This window comes from Aythya ferina (genome assembly GCF_964211825.1).
Source record: "Aythya ferina genome assembly, contig: HAP1_SCAFFOLD_257, whole genome shotgun sequence".
NCBI lineage: Eukaryota > Metazoa > Chordata > Aves > Anseriformes > Anatidae > Aythya > Aythya ferina.
The window spans coordinates 36,673-58,910 of NW_028181284.1; the positions used below are offsets into that span (position 1 = coordinate 36,673).

The following is a 22,238-nucleotide window of genomic DNA, read 5'->3' on the forward strand; positions in this document are numbered from 1 at the left end:
CTGCTTCACTTTCTCCAAAGCTGTGAAAAAATAGTTCTTTTACAGCACTGTACAGTCACACTTTACGGATGGAACCAGCTGCATCAACTTCCAGTATGACGGTGTTGGAAAAAGGTGCCTTTGGTGGTCAGGAGCACAACAGCTCTGGTGAGGTGTTATTTAAGTGTGTTCTTACATCTGAATTTCCTCATAGCAGTATGGAGCTGAGGGGGTCCAGGTTTCCCAGGTAAGATTGATGGTTTTTCTCCTACCAAGCACCAGCTCAGTATACAAAGCTCTGTTAATAACACCCAAGCGTGTAGATGTTAAACTGAAACTGCTTTTAAACCTATTTGTTGTTACGAAAATAGCTTAATACACCATCTTCACAGGGTAAAAATTCACATGGAAGGACAGAAAAACCCAGAAGCGCTTCCTGAGCTTCAGTTTACCAACAGCACCATCGGATTTAGATCCTGGCTGCCAGGCCAGGATGCAGGGTCTGTAAGCATTGCTGCGATGTGCAAGTGCCAAGGCAGGTTTCTGGCCTGCCCTGAATAAAATACCTTTTTTTTTTAATACAAACAGCGTGCCAGGTACGCTGTAATGCCAATGTGCCAGCTCAATAGAGGATGTCAAACAACAGAGGCGTTTATCCTAATTTCTGGCATGAAAACACTTTTAACAGCATTCTTTTCATGAAGAAAACCCTCTCTATCTTCTCCAATGCTCCAGGATCTGCTGCAGCTGCAGCAGCCGCGCTGGTACAACCCACATCTTTGCCAAATCTTTTCAATAATTGTGCTTTACCTCGGCAATGTTGAGGTCACTCCTCTTCCTCCTCCAGCTGAGCAAGCAGCTCGCTGGCTCTGCCACACCGCAGGTGCGGAAGCGAAAGCTGGGAACACAGGAGTCAAACTCTCAGTGCTCACGAAGCCACCAGGGCAGAGGGATGACACAGAGGCACCCCGGATCCGCTCTCCCTCCCCGCTGCGAGGCTCGCAGCAGCCCCAACCCGAAGCGCACACAATGCTTCGCATGGTGATGTCACCGCTGATTCTGAGTCCCCACGTGAGGATCTGCTTCACCACTCTCAACGTTGGTGTTGGTTTTTGATTTTTGTTTTTTTTTTTTTTTCTTTTAAACATTCTCAGCTTATGGGAAACCATCAGGTAAACCACAGATCGCTAGGGAAGAAGGCCCACACGAGGGAAGTCCGTGCTTTTCTTCCAGGCAGTGGCACGTGCTTTAACACGCCGCGTTCGACAAAGCAGCTCTCCCCGTTTTGCTCAGTGGCAACAGGCACGACTGCAACGCACACAGCTGTAGGCAGCACCTGCAGGTCCCAAACCCTTAACCCGTTTTTAGAGAGCACCAATTTTTTAAGTAGTGCTTTTCCCTTAATCCATGACCCCTTCTTTCCTTTATTTCTATCGGGTGGCTCTCCTCCATTTTCCTCCTCAGTGTCTGAGCAGACACTGGGAATCGTTTCCGGAGGAAGGGCACTGCTGAAGCTCCTCCATCTACTCTCCGAGAAAAGAGAGTATGTTAAAGAATACATCTTTCCTTTCTTTTCCCTTTTTTAAATACAATTTCTGAAATCAACGCTGCGGCCTGGCAGCAAATACCTACGGGACTAAAGATGATTCCTCATCCTCACTGTAACGTTGTAGTTAACCTCCCAACGAACCCATCTCCCCAGGAAGCGGCCATTTGAGATGGGAAGGGGCAGAGCAAGAGGAAGCTCTCCTTAGCCTAGCTCTTCCCCCAACACCACCTCGCCACCCAGCACCAAATTCAACTCACCTGCTCCGCCCGATCACTCGAACGGGCGTCCGACGCTGGCACACGCCGCAGCGGTGGTTCTGACGTGCCTTAAATCACCTCTCCGCAGAATATCTCGGGTCTGTACGCTCAAATAACGCAGTATTTGAGAAATAACGCCCAGAGCTCACACTCTGAGTGCAGCCCAACAGCACCGAAGCACCGGTAGGCTAAACATTCCGAACCTGGCAACAAGGCTGACCCAAGCAACAGCACGGAACCCTTCTGCACCTTCAGCGTGGACATCAGCGTAAGGAAACACAGACCTCCTCGATCCAAATTTTAAGCGAGAAACGCAAAAGGTCACCCAACCGGCTTGTTTTCAGCAAGCTAAAGGAGAAATTAAGGCGACAACCGGGTGCATCCAGAGTTAGTCAGATCCTGAAGGCAGTTCCTTGGGGGAACGGAGGAGCAACGCGCCAGATGAAGGCTGCCTTACAGCGCACCCCTTAGAGGCACTGCTACGGAAGGAAGGCAGAAGGTTGGAACTCGAAAGAACTCGCAAGGTGCCCGTTAAGGGGGAAATCTTTCATTTTTTTCTCAGCAGAACCTCCCCTCTCCCCCCCCCTCATGAAGGCAGACCGGGGACTCTTTGCTTCCTTAGGGAGAGGGCAGGGACGGGGCAGGGTGGTGGGACAGAAGGCCAGAGGTTCGGATGGATGGACAGACAGCCGGACAGAGGGCCCAGCAAGGCCTGACGAAGGGCTCAGGAGCAGGAGGGAAGGGCAGGGCGAGGGGAAAGGCAGAGAAGTACAAATCTTTTTTTCCTTGTGATAACTTTTCTTGACCAAAAAACACGATTGTGAATGAGGCAAAATGAAAGATGTAACATGGGGACGTGCGGATACTCACGATGATGCAGCCTTCTATCTGCATGTTCACCTGCTCATAGAGCCACACCTGGATCCTCGACCTCTGCAGAACGAAGGAGGAGAGTAAGTCGGGCCACAAACACTGAGCACTTTTGTTCTCTCATGTGTTCAGAAATACCTGCTAGCCACAGCCACGACAGCTCCCAAACGCTCCGAGGAGCAACTCTCAGGGGCAGTTTCAATGAGCAATCTGACATGTGAACGTTATACCATCGGGTGAATACTACACGTTTGGTGAAGAACACGTTTCCAGTCACAAGGGAACACCCCTGCACGCCCGGCTACACGAGGGGGAAACGCCGGGCTCCTTGTGCCCACCAGCACGCCGCACAGCTCTCCATCCCCCACAAACCCGTCCCGGGACACGGCCAGGAGCTGAAAACTCACCGAGGGGAATCCCCAGACCCTCCCCACTCCCCCCACACCCCCCAAATCCCCATCCCTGCCCCCTCCCCGCGGTACTCACGTTCTGCAGGTAGCGGAAGATGAGGTTCTGGGGCGCTGCGTTAAGGGCTCAGCACGGGGACGACAGTTCCGGGCTCGGGACAAGGCCCCAAACCCCACAGCGAGGCCTCAGGGCCCCGCGACAAGGCCTCAAGGCCCGGGCCGAGCCCCCTGAGGTCCGAGCCGCCCCCCACCCACCTCCCCGGCACCCCCCAGCCGCAGGAAGGATACGATGGGCTGCACCATCACCTTCTGCACCTTCTGGCCCTGCCCGCGGTACGCCATGGCTGCCACCGCCTCGCCGCTCCTGCTCCCAGCACCGCAGGCAGAAGAGGCGAAGGCTGATGGTAGAACAGGGCTTCTTGGGGTGAAGGGAAAGCGAGGGCAGGTGGGTGCAGTCTCTGAGCTCTCCTCCTCCTGATTTTGCTTTTTCTCCCCCATTCCTGAGCCGGCAGAAGTCCCCGTGAAGTCCTTCGGCACGATGAAGGCCTGCGTGAGCTCCAGCAGCAGTTTCGTCCGCGGAGGTTTTCCCTGGTGGGGCCGGGGCGTCACAGCACACACACACACACACACAGAGACGCGTGGTTTTGTCCAAACATTAAGTATTTACAACAAATTCGACAAGCGCTTTTCCTCTGCCAGCAGCAAATGCCTGAGGGCCCCCACAGCTTCACAAATCATAGCGGGAAGAGCCTACCGTGCCGCGAAAAGTTCGGAAAATAATTCAAAATTGACCTGCTAGGGGAAAAAAAACGATGGCTGGTGGCAGGGTACACAATACACCCGAATCTCAGCTTTGTCCTCCGCAGGGTCAGTGCCCATGCCCAAGCGCGATGCTGATGGCACCCGAACATTTGCTGTAGCAGGCAGCAGAGCCAGCAGCTCAGGGGAGCAAGTTTTAAAACCAAGAGGCACTTAAACAACCCTTCATCGACCCTGTGACTGTGGCAGAGTCCCGACTGCTCACCCCGGAGTCCTCACACAGGCAAAAAGCACCAACCAAAGCCTGGGGGAACTTTGGTATAGCACAAGAGAAGGGAGTGGGGGTAGCGGAGCCGCATGGCAGAGCTGCTGCTTTTCACCATTTGATCTCCCCTGATAACTGAAAGGAAGGCTGGGTGGGCTGACCCCCACCCCCATTCCTGGCAGCAAGTTTGGTCCACAACACACTGCAATAACGATTCTGCTCCCTCCCACCCCTACAGCTTCATCATCTGACACGGGTACAGTCAAAACAATGGCATACACGAGTAAACGTCAAGAGTTGACATAGTAACTCCAGGATTTGGCTATCAACTGTCCGAGAAATCAGAACACCGAAGCTTCACAATGTGCCCAACATCGAGTTGTGCCAAGGGCGGAGGAAGGAAGAAGATTTACATTTCAGCCTTCAGAGCATCGCTCCATCAGAAGATCGATTTGTAGCCACCATGGCGTGCCAATGGAGAACTTTCTGTGGCAAAAGAAGTGCTTTGTCCTCTCGATATCGAAGGTAACCACCTATAGTTACAGAACGGATGCACAAGACCTTAACTCTGACCAGCAGGGAAATTTAGGACAACTGAGTGCAGATCCTGCCAATTTCTACCACTTCGGACTGTGCTTTAAGTCTCATTGCAAAGCCTCAGTTAGAAAAAGGATCACCTCGGGGTATCCAACAAGAAGAACAGTTTTAATTTTTTTTTTTTTTTTTAATTATACCCTAGGACTACGCAGTTCAACTGTCAATCATCTCGGAGAGTTCAAGGAGGAGGTCATCCTCATCCTTCCCTGGGTCTAAGTCGATTTCGGCTTCCAGTCTGCCTCCTGAGATTTCCCAAAGTAGCTTCTCAAAATCTTCATCCACAGATAAGGGCGCGTTCCCTGTGGAACTCAGCCAGCGTGTCCGTGCCTCTTCTGGCTGGGAAGAAGCTGAGGTCGAGGTCTCGAGATCCATCTCCATCTGCTCCTCAAATCTTTCCGGGCTTCCAAGACGCACTTCAGGTCTTGGGAGAGCAAGAAAGAACAATCAGGATATGCCATTTCTTAACGGGAAATCCCTTTCCTGCAAACCGGCTCTTAAAACTGTAGGCAAGCCCTCCTACGCTTCAATCTTACACAGGGATTGTTATCAATCAACCCAGGGCTACATTTAGAGCCCGATGCGTTACCAGGTACATTTTTCAGTCTGGGGGTTTATCTGTGAAGCCAGGGCACCTGGAGTTGAGGTGGCATTCTTGAGGACCAAAAGGCAGAGGACACTACTCATCATCTATCACCTCACGAGGAAGTAGAACTTCACCTCATCCTCGTTCAGGTATTCAGACAACCCAAGAAGTCACCGGAAAGCTGTGCTGACTTGCAGCATTTCAAGAAAGCCTAATTAAGCAATCCTGCTAGCTGCTAGAAAGTGGTTTCAGGTGACTTATTCCTTTGATGGATTTTGGCTTTAATTATCTCAGAACCCTCATTTTTTCCCACATGTGACAGAACTTATGTTTCCCTGGGGATATACACTGATTAAGAAAAAGAACAAGTTGGGGTTGTCACCTGTTTGGGGGATTTTCTTCAAGTCTGATGGCTGGGACGTGCTCCGGCACGTCTGAAACACCCTAGAAAGCAGCAAAACAGTATTTATGACACATGGGTAAAAGATTCCTTAATAGCTTTTTCCTCCACACTGCTTCTCCTCTGGCATTGCGGAGCCGTGGCCAAAATACAAAACCAAGGTGCTCCTGAAGAAAGTTCACATTCACCTGGAGGTTACTCATGATCTTGTGTCTTTTAAGAACATGGCATTAATGGACAAAATCCCCCACACCAGAGAAATCACAGCATCAGAGTACCGGTTAAAGAGTGCCATTCATCTCATAAATACAGAAGGGTTCTACAAGCATCCTGGAGACAGCTACTGGATTTCAAAGGAAACAGAAGGCCTGCGGAACGTTTGAGTTTTCCACCTTTTCAAATAGAGGAGGGTAGAAATTTAACAAGGGATCCATCGCTGCATTAGCCCCTGGCCTTACCATGGCTGCTTTTCTGGCTGGAGGTCCCATCATGTCAGCATCAAAGGCAGTCTGTAGTTCCACAGCTGCTATGGCAGAGGGATAACTCCCAGGTGCCTTACGTTTCAGTGCCTTCTTCTTGGGGAAAGTGACTTTCCCACGCGAAGGCTTCGCAGGTGTCATAAAGTTGGCTAGAGTAAAAGCAAGAGAGAACTGATACAGTCTTGCTCTGCCTCAGGAAAAATCCAGGTTCTCTTAATCATTTCCACAGTCCTTCTACACACTTAAATGCATTTGGCCAGCACAATTACACCGCCATTGCCTGGATTCTCAGGAATCTTTTCCACATAGGAAACTCCGTCTACCAACAATCCATACAAAGGAACAAAGAAACCGAAGAGCTACAGTAAATAATAATCCAGGACAAGGGAAACCTCAGACACATAGCAATCCTAAGTGCAAGCTAGGTTCACAAATATAGACGGCTTTTATATTTAAAGTCCTGCTCCCGCTAGGAAAGGAAAAAGCAGCAGTTATAGTAGGACAAGAGTGTATGCAACTGTTGTACCAGCTTCCTCTCCCTTGCAGTGATGTCCCACAGTTAAGTTGTTCTACAAAGTCCACATTTGTAGTGTCATTTTCTAGTCTCCCGTTCCCTACCTAACATCTGGCTGGCAGGAAAAGAAACAAACTAAGAAAAAGAAAGTACACCCTTCGCTTCGTAGCATTGCGTGGCCAAATGCACCCAGCCAGAGTTACAGCATGAGAATTGTCATCTTCTGTCTGTATTTCAGAAGACAACCTAAGTAACTCTTAACCTTCAACACTTACTTTTAGCTTCCTGGCCCTGAAATTGAGCTGCCACTTTCCCTGCTGGTTCAGTATTAAAGAAGCCAGCAGTAGATTTGACAGCAGCTTCCTCCTGCCGAAGCTTCTCTTGTTGTTCTCTCTGTTGCCACTTCTCCCACCGTCTCTCTTCAAAGCTCTTCTCTGGACATTTACGAGTTCCACTCTGCTGAGTGGGCTAGAAGGAAAGAAAAGTAGTGCATGAATAGGACAAAAAAAATAAATAAAATCCGTGGAGATTTCGTTAAGAAAATCTGATCAGCAATCCCTCCAAAATGGTCTTGATGTGGAACAGCATATTAATCTCGTTCAGGTTACTGTTGTTTTTTTTTTGTTTGTTTTTGTTTTTTTTTTTTTCCATAAAATTCTGCCTGTAACAAGAGCCATGCTTTACTACGGACACAGTCTCACATATCTGCAATATCCACTATGGCAAGCTTCTTTAAACAGATAGGGTGTTCTGCTGTACATCTATTTATCACATTCTTTTTAAGCAGCAGAAAGTCATACAAGTTCCCCTATACAGTATCCACTGACAGATTGATTTCCTTGAACACAGAACTCTGGCCTTCTGTATTAAATCCTTCATGTCTGACAGATCAAGTCAGTAAGAACAAAAAGAATTCCCTCCACGTTAACTGTGTAGATTTCAGCTGGTGCTAACAGGGTTTCTTTGTTGCTGTGGTATAGACAGACTGATTCCAAGTTTGAGGATTACAGAGCTGTCTGGAAATGCTGCTGGCGATAGGATTTAGACTGCACTGCAGCTCCTACCAGCTGCTGAAGGGTAAGAACACACTCAAGAGGGTGGCACACGGTGAGTAACAAAACTTGTCAGAATTATCAGAAATTGTACGAATGGATGTGTGTCTTCACAGAGGACTCACCTGTACATCAGGTCCAGAGGAAAGTTTAGGAAAAGGCCGGTTCAATTCCACTGTCTTCTTTTCTTCTTTTTCAGGTGCTTTAAAAAAAGACAAAAAAAAGTGTTGTCAACGGCAGAAATAAAGAAAGCTGGGTACTTGTTTCCTTTGTGCATTTATTTCCTTGTGTCCCATGAGAGAGAGAGAGAGAAAGGCTACAATGTGCAAGCCATTCAGCATTTATCCATGAAGCAGATCCTGAGCAAACTGAACTTGCTCAATATGGGAAGCACCTCACTGGGGCAGGCATTAAAGCATCTTATTACCTGTTAGTTTTGTGCTCCATAAAGATTTCTGCTCTGCTGGGGCAGGTCCGGGTTGTGCTGAGGGAGCTGGCACATCTCCTTCACTCTGCTGCATCCGCAGAGCTTTCTCACGCTTTATTTCTTCCAAGGTTTTAACACGCACTTCTCCTTCCGGCTTGACTTTTCCTGCCGGCTCCTTCGCCTGCCCTTTGCTGGGCCCGGACAGAGCGAGCTGCTTCTTGGACTCACCCTGAATTTTGCTCTTGCTATGGCATTCTCCTGCTTTTTTCTTCTCTTCTACCAAGCGATTATTCTTTTTTTCAGACAAGGCTTCAGAGAAAGTTTGGATGCGACCTGCACGAGCAGCTCTTGCCCCTGCGCTGGAATCTTCAGTTTTACCATGCCCTTCAGCCTCGGCTTTGGCTTGAGTTTCGCGTCTCTGAAGAGCTTTCTCGTGACGGATTTCCTCCAGTGTTTTCACATGGATCTCTCCCATCGGCTTAGCAGCCTTCCCTGTCATCATCAAGAAATGAGGAGAAGCACCAACATCTAAAGAGAGTCCAGCAATATTTTAAGTCTCCAAAATTTGTCAGAGCACTAAGGAAAACTCATCTTGAGCGTTCCCAATAATGCATCTTAGAACAATATCCTTAGGACAACATTCTCCTCTTCCTCTGAGCCACTTGTATTTTGAAGACCAGCCCTATCCAGAGAGAACTGCTACACAGAAATGCTGCTTTACTTTATTACTTTTTCAGACTGCATTTCAAATTCCTGCTCCTGGCAGTGGTTCTATTCTAATTGTACGTAACGGTTCACAGAAGCAGCTAAAAACCTTGACAAGGCACAAGTAGAAAATAAACACACACCTAGAGCCAGAGTTCTGATAGTGGCTGTCAGAAGAGCTTCAGCACTCAAGCAAGAGGCGTCAGTTCTTTGTTTTCGTTTAAATTAGTTTGTAGGGATGTATGAAAGCAGTCCAAGTTCATGCAAAGGAAGGAGGAGAAAGCACATTTAATATCTAGCTGTTACCTCTTTCAGTACTGGTCTGCTTAGGAGGTAATCCCAGCCTGTCCTTCAGAGACTTGGGAACTCGAACTGCAAAACAGAAAAAGAACGAATTAGGGAGGATGCATAATGTCAACTTCAGGTTCACATTTCAAAACAAGACAGGAAAGGTGACTTTGAATCCCAGTGATTACGACCTCAGCCAACATGCAAAAAGAAACATCACTGGAAAAGGACAAACAGAAAGACTAAATACGAAACCCAGGAATCCAATCCAGATGCCCGTTTAGTACCTGTCTCTCTCTTGGGTGCTTTGTCAGCATTTCCCGGAGCCTCTACCTTCTTCCCCAGCCTTTCAGCAAGGCTGCGCTTCACTGGAAGGCTGCTTACATCATCTTCAGAGAAAACAAGGAATATTGTAAGAACTTTTCTTTGCAGGAAGGTTTGAGAACAGTCAACAATAAGCTTCTCTTTTTCAAGCATATTTTCATAGAATTGCCTTTCAGCTGCTAAATGATTTATTTATTTATTTATTTGCCATTTCTGCCGTCAACACAGATCTCCACTGCAATGTATTTTCCTTTCATACACCACAAATAATCTTTAATGCAGTCATATATAGAAGGCAGCACCTACGTAACAGCTCGTAAAAAGTTCTTACCCGCAGAGGCTTTCCGTTTTCCTTGTCTATCAGCAAGATCTACTCGAACCACAGGTTCCTCCCCTAAAACAAAAGGGAATTTTTTTTTTCTATTTCACAGAAACCAGTAGCCAACAGAAATAGTATCCTGTTAGCCCATGTCCAAAAAACCCCAGTCAGACACTCTTTTGACAGCTAAACCACATAAACTCATATTTTAACTATAATTAACATAGAAAAAAATATTAATAGTCTCAGTGCTTGCTTCAAATTCCAGCTGAGATAGTAGAGAGTGAATCTGAGTCTGCTTGACACCTATACTTTGTGCAGAACAAAGCTGCATAAGCAAGCAGAATATTCTTAGGTACAAATGCTGAGAAATATTCCTTTCTAAGGTGAATGTCTACGAGTAAAAGTACTTCCACACTTTTTTCCCTTTAAAAGGCATTTGCACAGCTCTAAACAATTTATATACAAACTCCTGTCATACTGCGTCCACACCTGCCACTGTACGCCTCTTTAATGCTTCAGAAATTGCTTCTTATATAGCACTGGCTTCTACAGCTCTTTCTTCTCGTTACTCTTCTGTTTTTCAGTTACCCCCCTATTTGCATACTGACACTTTTTTTTTTTTCTCCTGCCGCTGCACTTAACCTGAGCACCAAATCTTTCCAGTACAACCAGGGACTTTAAGCATAAAAGCACGTTTTGAACAGAAGGCAGCACCAGAAGGCTAACATGGGTGAATTGTTTTAAGTATTGCTTAACCCTCCAGTTTAGGAGTAATGAAATCAAAACAAAAGCATTCATTATTACCTTTCTTGGAAGACACTGTCACAGTTCTCACCACTGTCCGGACATTTTCCTCTTCTGGAGCAGGAAAAATCATAGAATCAACGGGACGAAGAGAAGATCTTGAAGAACCTTCTGTTCAGAGCAACCAAAACGTAAGGAAGTTTGCCCAACATAAAAAACTATCACAAAGAACAAAAAACTTTAAATGATTTGTTACTGTCAAAAATACAGCAAGCAGAGCATGTAAAGAAGAGAGGTGACTAATTTGCCTCTGATTGCCCTTTGAACTCCCATTTAGAATACCAGCTGGCTGAGAATCAGGTTGCTTTATGCCCCCAGCTAAAAATGGAAGTCTGTCCCTCAAGCAGCTCCCAGTCACCATCACCTGCCGTGAACAGGATAAGAAAGTAGGGAATATTAACTCACCACCGTGTCTCTTATTTTTTTCCTTCATCTTCTGCCATTTGATTTCCTCAAGTGTTTTTATTCCAAAATTCAGATTGCCCTCTGAAAACAGGAAACAGTTCATGAGACAGGCTTAGAGGCACTCACTGAGGACCACAGGTCCTCAGGCTTCTTAGCGCTCAGGAACTTTCTGAAGTATTTCGAATAAAGCCTGCCAACACTCCTCACAAGTGAAAGAGCCATAGAACCAATGGCATTTTGCCCCTCCTTTCATCCTTCAGGGTTCAAAATGTAGTTTTAATTTTAATCCATTTACACGATATTAGATCCCTCTATCGTTAGATATGGCTTATCAACAGTGGTTGCAAGGCTGCACGTGCAGCCATTTAAACTCCATGCTGTGGCCCTGTTTTGTTCTCCAAAAGTAAAGAAAAGGAGTTCACCTTTCTGACCCAATGGGCACATGATGGTATTAATGGCAGAAATGAGATCATGGAAATAACCGACTCCATTCAGCACCCCTACATTTTGTTGTGTTTTTACACCACGCTGCTTTTGACTTAACTGTCAAGTTCTTCTGATTTATCCTACTAAGGTGCTGGCATACCTTGTTTAGTAGTAGTAGAACTGCCTTTCCGAGTGGAAATCACCCGTAATCCATTTTTGCCTTCCGCAGCTGGATGCTGGACGGGAGTTTTAGTTTCTTCTCCTTCCTCAGAAAGTTGGTCTGAAGGGGAAAAATCGATTCAGTTATGCATAGACCAGGTTGGTCATGATTACGTAGCTCATGCAGTGACACTTCAGCCCATGGTTCATATAAAAAACTTTGTTGCTGTTTTGTTTTTTTTGTTTGTTTGTTTGTTTGTTTGTTTGTTTTTTAAACAGCTACACTGACCTGATGAACTCCTAAGTAGAATACACTAGGACAAAACATCTAGGACTCTAGATTCTCTCTGCAGCTTTAACTACTACACAACACATTGCTCTTCAGACAGAAAAAAGAAATTTCCTTCCTAGTTTCACATAGAACTTTACACAAAAGACCAGCTAAAGCCAGGAGTGGTTCTAAGCTTTCCTCCAACGTTTCAGCTTCTGTCCACTGACTGCCAGACAAAGCCACCAGTGACCTGGCCAGACTGCCTGCCCTATCGCTAGTCAGACCTCAGGTCATCTGTGATTTATACATCCATTTACAGCACAGATTCCTTCCAAGAACCAAAGATTTAACACATTCATTTACAGCACAAATTCCTTCAAGAACCAAAGATTTAACACATTCATTTACAGCACAAATTCCTTCAAGAACCAAAGATTTAACACATTCATTTACAGCACAAATTCCTTCAAGAACCAAAGATTTACACAATCATTTACAGCACAAATTCCTTCCAAGAACCAAAACATGCTCACCATCATCATCTTCATCATCATCTGCAGCATTGATTACAACTGGAGGGTGTGTAGGGCTTGGGACATTTTCAGAGTTTTCCACTTTCGTCACCCCCTTAGCTGTGGAGAGGGATTTGACTGGACAGAAAGTTTGTTTTGCTGCAGTGACATCTGAGCCACTTTCAGATCATCGTCCGCGCACTCAGGCGGACTTGGCAGTGTAGCTAGAGGAAGACGAGGATCATCGGTAATATGGCAGTTTAAAACTTTGACCACAATGCAAAGAGATGGTAGCAAAGGCAGATAACCCGCACAGACAACGAGTTCAGCATCTCCTTTTGCCCATCCCATCACTGCTTACACCGTGAACAATGATTTCCCTTCCAACAACACCACATCTCCCTACCACCCAGCAAAAGAGGAAACAACAGGAAGCAAACTGCAAGGCAAACATCACACTAAGCAAAGAGAAGCTGAGCACGAAAGCAGAAAACAAACACCAGCAGTACACTCGGTGCAGTACACCTATGACTGCAGACCTTTTCCTGCCCTCACAAATGAACAGTTACCTGACGCCCCCTACAGGATTGGCACCCACTAAGTACTACTCAAAATTAATTCTTCAGCGCTTAAAGAAAAAGGACCTAAACTCACTCTTGCTTGGTGGTAAGAATTGTCCATCGATGTAACGTCCCTTTGCATGATGAAAAGCACAGTTGGCTGTCTGACAGCCTCCCGGCTGGTTCTCCCAGTAGCAAGGAATCTCACTGCGCTTTTTCTGAAGACAGAAAGAAAGAAAAGCTCGTGATAACATGCACCTGAGGCTTGCAAAGAGATGCACAGCTCCAGATCGTGACAGCTGTCACAACACAGTGCTGAAACATCATTCCAAAGGTCAGTTTCTCAGTTAAGTGTAGTATTTCTGGGCATATTCACAAAGTTTGCATAAGCTGTAACCACTATGCACATTTAGTTTGGTCATCACTCAGTTTGAGAAGACAGGCACTCTCAGACATCAGTTGAGGGTGGCTTAAACTAATACACCTAGGATTATACTAGGATTATTCAGAGGGAAAAAGAACATCTGAAATTGCCTAGGCTAACCCTGTCTAGAACTACTTCTTGGACACTTAGTTCTGCTGCACCTTTAACTTTCCCCACTTCCTACCCCAGGCAGCTACAACAGCGTTATCTGAAGGACTGTGGGTCAGAAGACACCTGATAGTTCATTATCAAGCCTGCTCCCATGAGGATAGAACAGCCTGTTTATTACCCCCCTGCTCCAGCAGGTTTTAGCAGTCTATTTAACAGCTATTCTGCATCTCTTGAGAAAACTGTCAGCATCTAATAAAAAAAAATAAAAATATCTTGCTAAGACATACCTAAGGCATTGATTTTATTTCCCTCTGCTTCCTCCCACCCCCCCTCTTGGTAACAGAAACCAGTATGATTTTGAAGCAAACGAATCTATCCTGCAAAAGCACAATCAGTACACCTACGGCACTGAAAAATGCTTTTGTTGATTTATTTTGAGAACACATCGTTAGGCACTCACGTCAATTTCCATGTGTCTGAATCGGCAGACATTCCTGAAACAACGACCCTCCTGCCACAGCTTGCAGACCGTCTCATTGCCCAGAGCAGCTTCGCAGTGGCGGTACGCACATTTGTCTCCCTGGAACCAAAAGGAAACCAACAAGGAAAATAGAGTACAGCCTCAAAAATGGCCATGCTGCTGCCTCATGTTGCTACAACTGAATTCACAATCTATCTGGTTCTCAAGTTAACCAAAGACCAGTGTGCTTCCTCCTCCTAATCTACTCCTTCCTGAAAAAAAAAGGGGAAAAAAAAGCAAGGCAAAGGAAAACCAGCCATACCTTGGTACAGGTAGAATAGAAATAGAAGTAGCAGTCGTCTCCTTGTTTAGACATGCCGACGAGTTCTGCTAACAAGCTCGGGATCTCTCCACAGGGACTTCCTCTGCTCTTGGAGAGAGCTGTCTTCACCCTTGCTTGGGCTGAAAGTCTTCTACTGGCTTGTGATCGGTGAAATCTTCTTTTTAAAAGTAACCCGAAAGAAAGTAACAAGTGAAAAATAATGAGGAACGAACATTTTTCCAGCTTTCTTCAGTTAATCAAATCAAGTTATCAGTCTCTCGAAGAGAGCAAAGCCTTGAAATCAGCTGTTACATGAACTAACTAAATATTAAAGTTCTGTAAAGCTGCCAGGAGCTTTGTCAGCAAGCGTTCTCTTCCACATCCTCAATAATATGACTTGGAGCACATCTGGAAGCCTGAAAACGGAGTCACTCCTTAAAAAAACACCTGATGATACATGCGAGTCAATAATCAACTATGGCTACAAATAACTTCTCTAGAACACAGTTAGGACGCATTAAACAGCACGTTCCAGGCCCTGTGGGTCTTCGATTTCACCTACCTGGACAACCTCAGCAAAGTTATCGATCTTCAAAGGCTTCCAGTTAACTGCTCCTGTAGGCCGAACCAAGACTGAATCCGTGAATTAATAATAAAGGGGTAGGAAGAATTTTCCTCCTCACTTTGCCAAGGGAACCTCTCATCCACAATTCAAACATAGGATGCGCTTTTAAACAGCTTATAACTAAGAGAGGAAGCAAGTCCATTTGAATGCTCTCTCAGACTGGATGCAGCCAGGGTTAGTTAGCTCTTCAAAAAAATAAAAAACAAAAACCAAAACAAAACAAAAACAAAAAAAAAACAGCGCATTTAGAGATGAACTCGTGATTCAAAGTGGCTGCAAAAATGAGGCTCCATCTTCCACAGCCGGGCAATTTAACTTTTTTTTTTTTTTTTTTTTTTAATTTAAAATTCAGCATGTTTCCAATCTCTGGTCTTCAAGATTTCTTCACCTATTAAGAAAACACAAAAACCTTTCCCCGTCTTTATTACCTGTACAGCAAAAAACATACCAGTGCATCTAAATCCACAGATGTGCATACGCATACACACATCTGTGTTTATACACACACGAGGAGGGAGTGAGAGAAAGTTAGCGAGAGCGACAGTGAAAATCAGAATTTTTGCCTTTTCGACACAGAGAGCGCGTAAAAATTCTCTCATTTTGAGGGAACTAGAAAAAAATGGAGGCTCTACAAAAGATTTTGATGAGTATGCCTTCGAGGCCGATGCTTTGTAACATGAGGGATCTGGGGGCCAGCACACAAATATGCATACGGATGTACATGCATACAGGATAAACATATCTATACACACAAGCGTGCACAGTAGATGTTGTATGATCTCCATATCGAGAACAACTCGTAGCCCTGATCAGACACGTAGAGTTGCAATCAATTAACAGCAGCAAGACAGCAGATCAAGGGTACAGCAAGCTTTGAGAGGCAGGGGAATGCTCACTTTGCCAGTGGCACGGCTGCATGATACCAAGGATTTTGAATTACTTTGATTTTTTGGAAGCAATTTGGTTTTTCTTTCTGCGCTGTAGCTGTGGTGGTTTTACCGTGCTGGGCAGCTAAACCCCACAACCGCTCTCTCACTCCCCCTCCTTTAGATGAGGAGGGGGAGAAGTAAAGCAAAGAACAACTCACGGGTTGAGATAAGGATAATTTAATTAAAGGGAAAAAATTATAATAATTAAATAAAGACTACCATGAACTAAACAATTTAACTAAGGGGAAATAAAAAGGGAAAGGGGAAAAGGGAGGGGAAAAGGAAAAATGAAAAGAAGGGAGGAAAACAAACAAACAAAATAAATGAAGGCTATATGGAAGTGCAGAGGAAATTACTCTCTACTTCCCACAAATGAGCCATCATTGACCACGTCCTTGAAGCAAGGCCTCAACGCACGCAGCCGGTGTTCGAGAGGAGGACCGACGTTTTCCCAACGAGAGCCCACCCCTCCCCTCTTCTTCCTGTTTCCACCTTTTATTGCTGAGTGGGACATCACATGGTATGGAATATCCCTTTGATTGGTTTAGGTCAGCTGCCCTAGTGATGTTTCTCTCCTCACCTTTTTGCCCACCCCCTAGGAGGGTTAGAGAAAGGCCCAATGCTGTGCCACTGCTGCTCAGCAGTAGACACAACACTGGTGTGATAACACTGCTGTTCCAGCTACAAGAACAGAGTACGGCACTGTATGGGCTGCTGCAGGGAAAGTTAACATTCCAGCCAGACCCAGTACAGTAGCAAATACCACAAGTTTGCCATCACGTGCTGTTCCCTAATCCATATATCCATCATCATCCATTGCTGCAGGATCATGAAAGGTTAGAGAAGACGACTTAGGTCCAATTTAACAGCCAATGAGTTTTCGATGAGCAGAGCTGCAACAGATTTTATTTCGCCACAAGCATTTTTTTTTCTTTTTTTCTGATATGAAGTCAGAAATTTTGATTTATTTTTTTTTAAAGACACTAAATGTCACAAAACCTGCAACCAGACCAGATAAAGTTCAATTCAGAGTGATTCTGAATCCTTTCATTAAAACGCTGCACATTTCTGTGCAAATTATTTCTGACTCTTCTGGACAAAAGTGGATGAAATAGTTCTTACAAATTAATAATAAAAGGTTGGAAGCTTTTACTCACACAAACACTAGTGAATTTTCCAGGAAATATTGTTTTGGCAGGGAATTTTCCCAAATCTAAAATAAAGAGAGGAAAAGTTGGGTTCTCATATTAGTTACTGCTTTTGACTGCTGGACAAAGGGAATAAAAACAGTAGTTAAGTGCAAGGTTTCCTTCTCTTCTTTAGTATGGATAGGAATCGTCACTTCGGACCTTTAGCACCTTCAGAAACACACCCAGTGCCATGCAGGTTCCTCTGCAGCTACTTCTAACAATTACTGGTGCTCCTTAGCATGGAAGTTTGACTCAAAACACTCTCCAGATTTAGCTCTTTTGACTGCCCAAGGAGCTCATCATTTTGCTTGTTGCCTTCCATTTTCCTGAACAGACCGGGAACGCTGTTCAGAATCTGAATGGATCTGGTCTAAGGAATGGGAAGAAAGCAAAACCAGCGATACCTTGCAGTATTCCAAATTCCAAAAAAGCAGTCTCATTTTAAAAAGGACCTCAAAAGCTTTTTTTTTTTTTTAAACTGACATCTGCTAACAGAGCAATCCAAGCACTAAACCAACTGAAGTTGCCCCTGAAAGCCTGAATAAAAATGAGTAACTCTGGTGCACTCAGCAGGTCTGTAATAGAAGTTGGTAAGGGTTTTAGATTTCTTTTTTTTGCTCCAGGGTGCTGGTAAAATTTTTGCATTAAGAGATTTTGAACCTTTTGTACCAAAGAATTAGAGATGCGCTACAGTGCCAGTAGCTGGGGGTCTGGAAATACACACCAACAAGTGTCATAAGCTTTGCCTTTGCTGAAGGAAGATGAATAGTACAAAGAAAATCTGTCTAGTTTGTTTTACAGGCTTGTCTTTCTCAGTACGGAACAAACTGACCTCCCTGGTCGAACTTTGCAGTGCCTATTCTGCCTTTGTCCTGCAGAGAAGAGCAAGAAAGGAACAAATCTATTTTTGCACCCCAAAAACGCATTAGAGGAGGATTATCACACCCACCTAAGGGTACTTCCTTGTTTGTTTATAAAGCACAAAGCATTTCTCTTGGACAGTCTCTCTTGCTGGCCTCTTTTGTGCCTTCCATTTATAATAAAGATATTAAGATGCTTACCCCTTGCTTGTTTTGTTTGTTTGTTTGTTTGTTTGTTTGTTTAAAGAACAGTGGAAGTGGAGAGTCGGATGACAAGCAAGAACAAACACTAGAAACTCCTTGTTCTGCCCCTGCTTTTTAATCACCCAGCATCACCCCGGCTGCAAAACAGCCTCTGCTGATTTACCTGCTTGTTAAAGCACCCCACAGGCTGCAAGTGCGGTGTGCTAGGTGTCAAGTTATATTTAACGGTGCACACGTAACTATTCATCTTCCCACAGTCGAAGCACAGAACAGCCTCTTGCTAACAGAACTCATCCCTGCTGCTGCAAGAAACCTCAAGGCCTGCAGGAAAACCTCAAGCTAAGAGTTCCAAAGCAAAAGCAGAAAACGCATCATTTGTACTCTTTCTATTTGAGGGAATTCTAGCTGCTAAACGCTGCCTACATCTGAGGGCACGTTCTGAGGCTGCCGGGAAGGACACTCAACACCCACTGACAGCAGGAGTGCAAAGATGCCAGCCAAGAAGGCAAAGGTTAGAGCTGAACGCTGCCTCAGCTTCCTCCAGCAGCCAGCTTTCACCACGCTCTCTGAGACTCGGAGCCCCGAGTTACCGCAGCCGCCACGTACAGCTGCTCCTTGCTGGCCCAAACTATTTGAAGAGTCTTCAAACTTCAGGGACCTGTTTTACGACAGCCTCAAGATCAAATTCATCTGTTCCTGAAGGCGCTGATCGTCCTGCTGTTTCTGTAGCTGTCAAAGAACAATCCTGAACCAAGGCACTCGTCTGATCAAACAGTGCTTCGGCACAGATTTGTCTTTAGCTTGACACATCAAGGTGAAGAGGAATCGATTCTTGCAAGCAACCTCTCAAGCAGGGATCTAATAAGGTGACCAAAACGACAGATCTGTTGTGCAGATCTGAGCACGTCACTCTGCAGGGAATCACTTTCAAGCCTAAGATGTTTCACCCATCTCCCTGCCCCAGAGCGACACAAGGAAAGCTCTTAAGCAATTGCTAGCCTCTCCTCAGTGCTCACGAGTCCCAAATCACTAATTTTACAATATATAAACCATGGCAGCTGGCACCTAGTTGGCACACGGTGACACTGCACACGTTGGCAGTGTCGTCAGGAGCTGGAAAGTCAGGGGTGAGGGGGTTAAGGGAAAACCACACATCAGTTTAGCAACTTGGCTCCCGTAGGATACTTCCTACGGCAGGACTTTTAGCAAAGTCCCTCCCTCAGAGGGACCTGCTGGCTAATTAAAACGGGACTTCTGCTGGAGCAGTCAGAAGGCAGCAGGGTATCAGGAGATATCCAGTGGGCATCACCGTCAGTCTGTGGCAGTTTGGGGTCCAGGTATCAGTGGTTACGCGTGGTTTTCTCTGCTTCACTTTCTCCAAAGCTGTGAAAAAATAGTTCTTTTACAGCACTGTACAGTCACACGTTACGGATGGAACCAGCTGCATCAACTTCCAGTACGACGGTGTTGGAAAAAGGTGCCTTTGGTGGTCAGGAGCACAGCAGCTCTGGTGAGGTGTTATTTAAGTGTGTTCTTACATCTGAGTTTCCTCATAGCAGTATGGAGCTGAGGGGGTCCAGGTTTCCCAGGTAAGATTGATGGTTTTTCTCCTACCAAGCACCAGCTCAGTATACAAAGCTCTGTTGATAACACCCAAGCGTGTAGATGTTAAACTGAAACTGCTTTTAAACCTATTTGTTGTTACGAAAATAGCTTCATACACCATCTTCACAGGGTAAAAATTCACATGGAAGGACAAAAAAACCCAGAAGCGCTTCCTGAGCTTCAGTTTACCAACAGCACCATCGGATTTAGATCCTGGCCTGGCAGCCAGGATGCAGGGTCTGTAAGCATTGCTGAGATGTGCAAGTGCCAAGGCAGGTTTCTGGCCTGCCCTGAATAAAATACCTTTTTTTTTTAATACAAACAGCGTGCCAGGTACGCTGTAATGCCAATGTGCCAGCTCAATAGAGGATGTCAAACAACAGAGGCGTTTATCCTAATTTCTGGCATGAAAACACTTTTAACAGCATTCTTTTCATGAAGAAAACCCTCTCTATCTTCTCCAATGCTCCAGGATCTGCTGCAGCTGCAGCAGCCGCGCTGGTACAACCCACATCTTTGCCAAATCTTTTCAGTAACTGTGCTTTACCTCGGCAATGTTGAGGTCACTCCTCTTCCTCCTCCAGCTGAGCAAGCAGCTCGCTGGCTCTGCCACACCGCAGGTGCGGAAGCGAAAGCTGGGAACACAGGAGTCAAACTCTCAGTGCTCACGAAGCCACCAGGGCAGAGGGATGACACAGAGGCACCCCGGATCCGCTCTCCCTCCCCGCTGCGAGGCTCGCAGCAGCCCCAACCCGAAGCGCACACAATGCTTCGCATGGTGATGTCACCGCTGATTCTGAGTCCCCACGTGAGGATCTGCTTCACCACTCTCAACGTTGGTGTTGGTTTTTGATTTTTGTTTTTTTTTTTTTTTTCTTTTAAACATTCTCAGCTTATGGGAAACCATCAGGTAAACCACAGATCGCTAGGGAAGAAGGCCCACACGAGGGAAGTCCGTGCTTTTCTTCCAGGCAGTGGCACGTGCTTTAACACGCCGCGTTCGACAAAGCAGCTCTCCCCGTTTTGCTCAGTGGCAACAGGCACGACTGCAACGCACACAGCTGTAGGCAGCACCTGCAGGTCCCAAACCCTTAACCCGTTTTTAGAGAGCACCAATTTTTTAAGTAGTGCTTTTCCCTTAATCCATGACCCCTTCTTTCCTTTATTTCTATCGGGTGGCTCTCCTCCATTTTCCTCCTCAGTGTCTGAGCAGACACTGGGAATCGTTTCCGGAGGAAGGGCACTGCTGAAGCTCCTCCATCTACTCTCCGAGAAAAGAGAGTATGTTAAAGAATACATCTTTCCTTTCTTTTCCCTTTTTTAAATACAATTTCTGAAATCAACGCTGCGGCCTGGCAGCAAATACCTACGGGACTAAAGATGATTCCTCATCCTCACTGTAACGTTGTAGTTAACCTCCCAACGAACCCATCTCCCCAGGAAGCGGCCATTTGAGATGGGAAGGGGCAGAGCAAGAGGAAGCTCTCCTTAGCCTAGCTCTTCCCCCAACACCACCTCGCCACCCAGCACCAAATTCAACTCACCTGCTCCGCCCGATCACTCGAACGGGCGTCCGACGCTGGCACACGCCGCAGCGGTGGTTCTGACGTGCCTTAAATCACCTCTCCGCAGAATATCTCGGGTCTGTACGCTCAAATAACGCAGTATTTGAGAAATAACGCCCAGAGCTCACACTCTGAGTGCAGCCCAACAGCACCGAAGCACCGGTAGGCTAAACATTCCGAACCTGGCAACAAGGCTGACCCAAGCAACAGCACGGAACCCTTCTGCACCTTCAGCGTGGACATCAGCGTAAGGAAACACAGACCTCCTCGATCCAAATTTTAAGCGAGAAACGCAAAAGGTCACCCAACCGGCTTGTTTTCAGCAAGCTAAAGGAGAAATTAAGGCGACAACCGGGTGCATCCAGAGTTAGTCAGATCCTGAAGGCAGTTCCTTGGGGGAACAGAGGAGCAACGCGCCAGATGAGGGCTGCCTTACAGCGCACCCCTTAGAGGCACTGCTACGGAAGGAAGGCAGAAGGTTGGAACTCGAAAGAACTCGCAAGGTGCCCGTTAAGGGGGAAATCTTTCATTTTTTTCTCAGCAGAACCTCCCCTCTGCCCCCCACCCCCCCCATGAAGGCAGCCCGGGGACTCTTTGCTTCCTTAGGGAGAGGGCAGGGACGGGGCAGGGTGGTGGGACAGATGGCCAGAGGGTCAGATGGACGGACAGACAGACAGCCGGACAGAGGGCCCAGCAAGGCCTGACGAAGGGCTCAGGAGCGGGAGGGAAGGGCAGGGCGAGGGGAAGGGCGGCCCCGGGCCTGACAGGAGACCTTGGGCCTAACCCCGGGCAGCAGCTCCGCGTCTCACAGGGCCCAGAAGGGGCTGATACAGGGGGAGGGAACACCCCAGCCCCCAGCCCTGCCTCCAGGCCCTGCGGCCTTCACCTCCCCCCCTCCCCTAAGGGCACCCCGACCCACAGGGCCTGCGACACGGCCTGCTCCCCCTCAGGGCAGCAGAGGGGAGCCCGGCCGGGCAGGAGGCCTTTCCCCTGCCCCCCGCTGGTCTATGAAGGGCTCTAGTTACCGGC

At 46.5% G+C, this 22,238-nt stretch overlaps 1 pseudogene across 1 annotated transcript; it reads right to left on the reverse strand.

The window, feature by feature from the left end:
- Positions 1 to 4,669: 4,669 nt before the first annotated feature.
- On the reverse strand, positions 4,670 to 20,214 carry LOC311429037 (zinc finger CCCH domain-containing protein 11A-like; annotated as a pseudogene). The gene is made up of 17 exons (XR_014698950.1): positions 20,192 to 20,214; positions 14,794 to 14,846; positions 14,232 to 14,406; positions 13,910 to 14,029; positions 13,009 to 13,132; positions 12,376 to 12,578; positions 11,573 to 11,692; positions 10,987 to 11,067; positions 10,582 to 10,692; positions 9,787 to 9,849; positions 9,426 to 9,520; positions 8,139 to 8,625; positions 7,837 to 7,913; positions 6,935 to 7,127; positions 6,125 to 6,294; positions 5,649 to 5,710; positions 4,670 to 5,104 (listed from the first exon to the last, which is right to left on the reverse strand). The product of XR_014698950.1 is annotated as a zinc finger CCCH domain-containing protein 11A-like (transcript).
- Between the last annotated feature and the right edge of the window lie 2,024 nt (positions 20,215 to 22,238).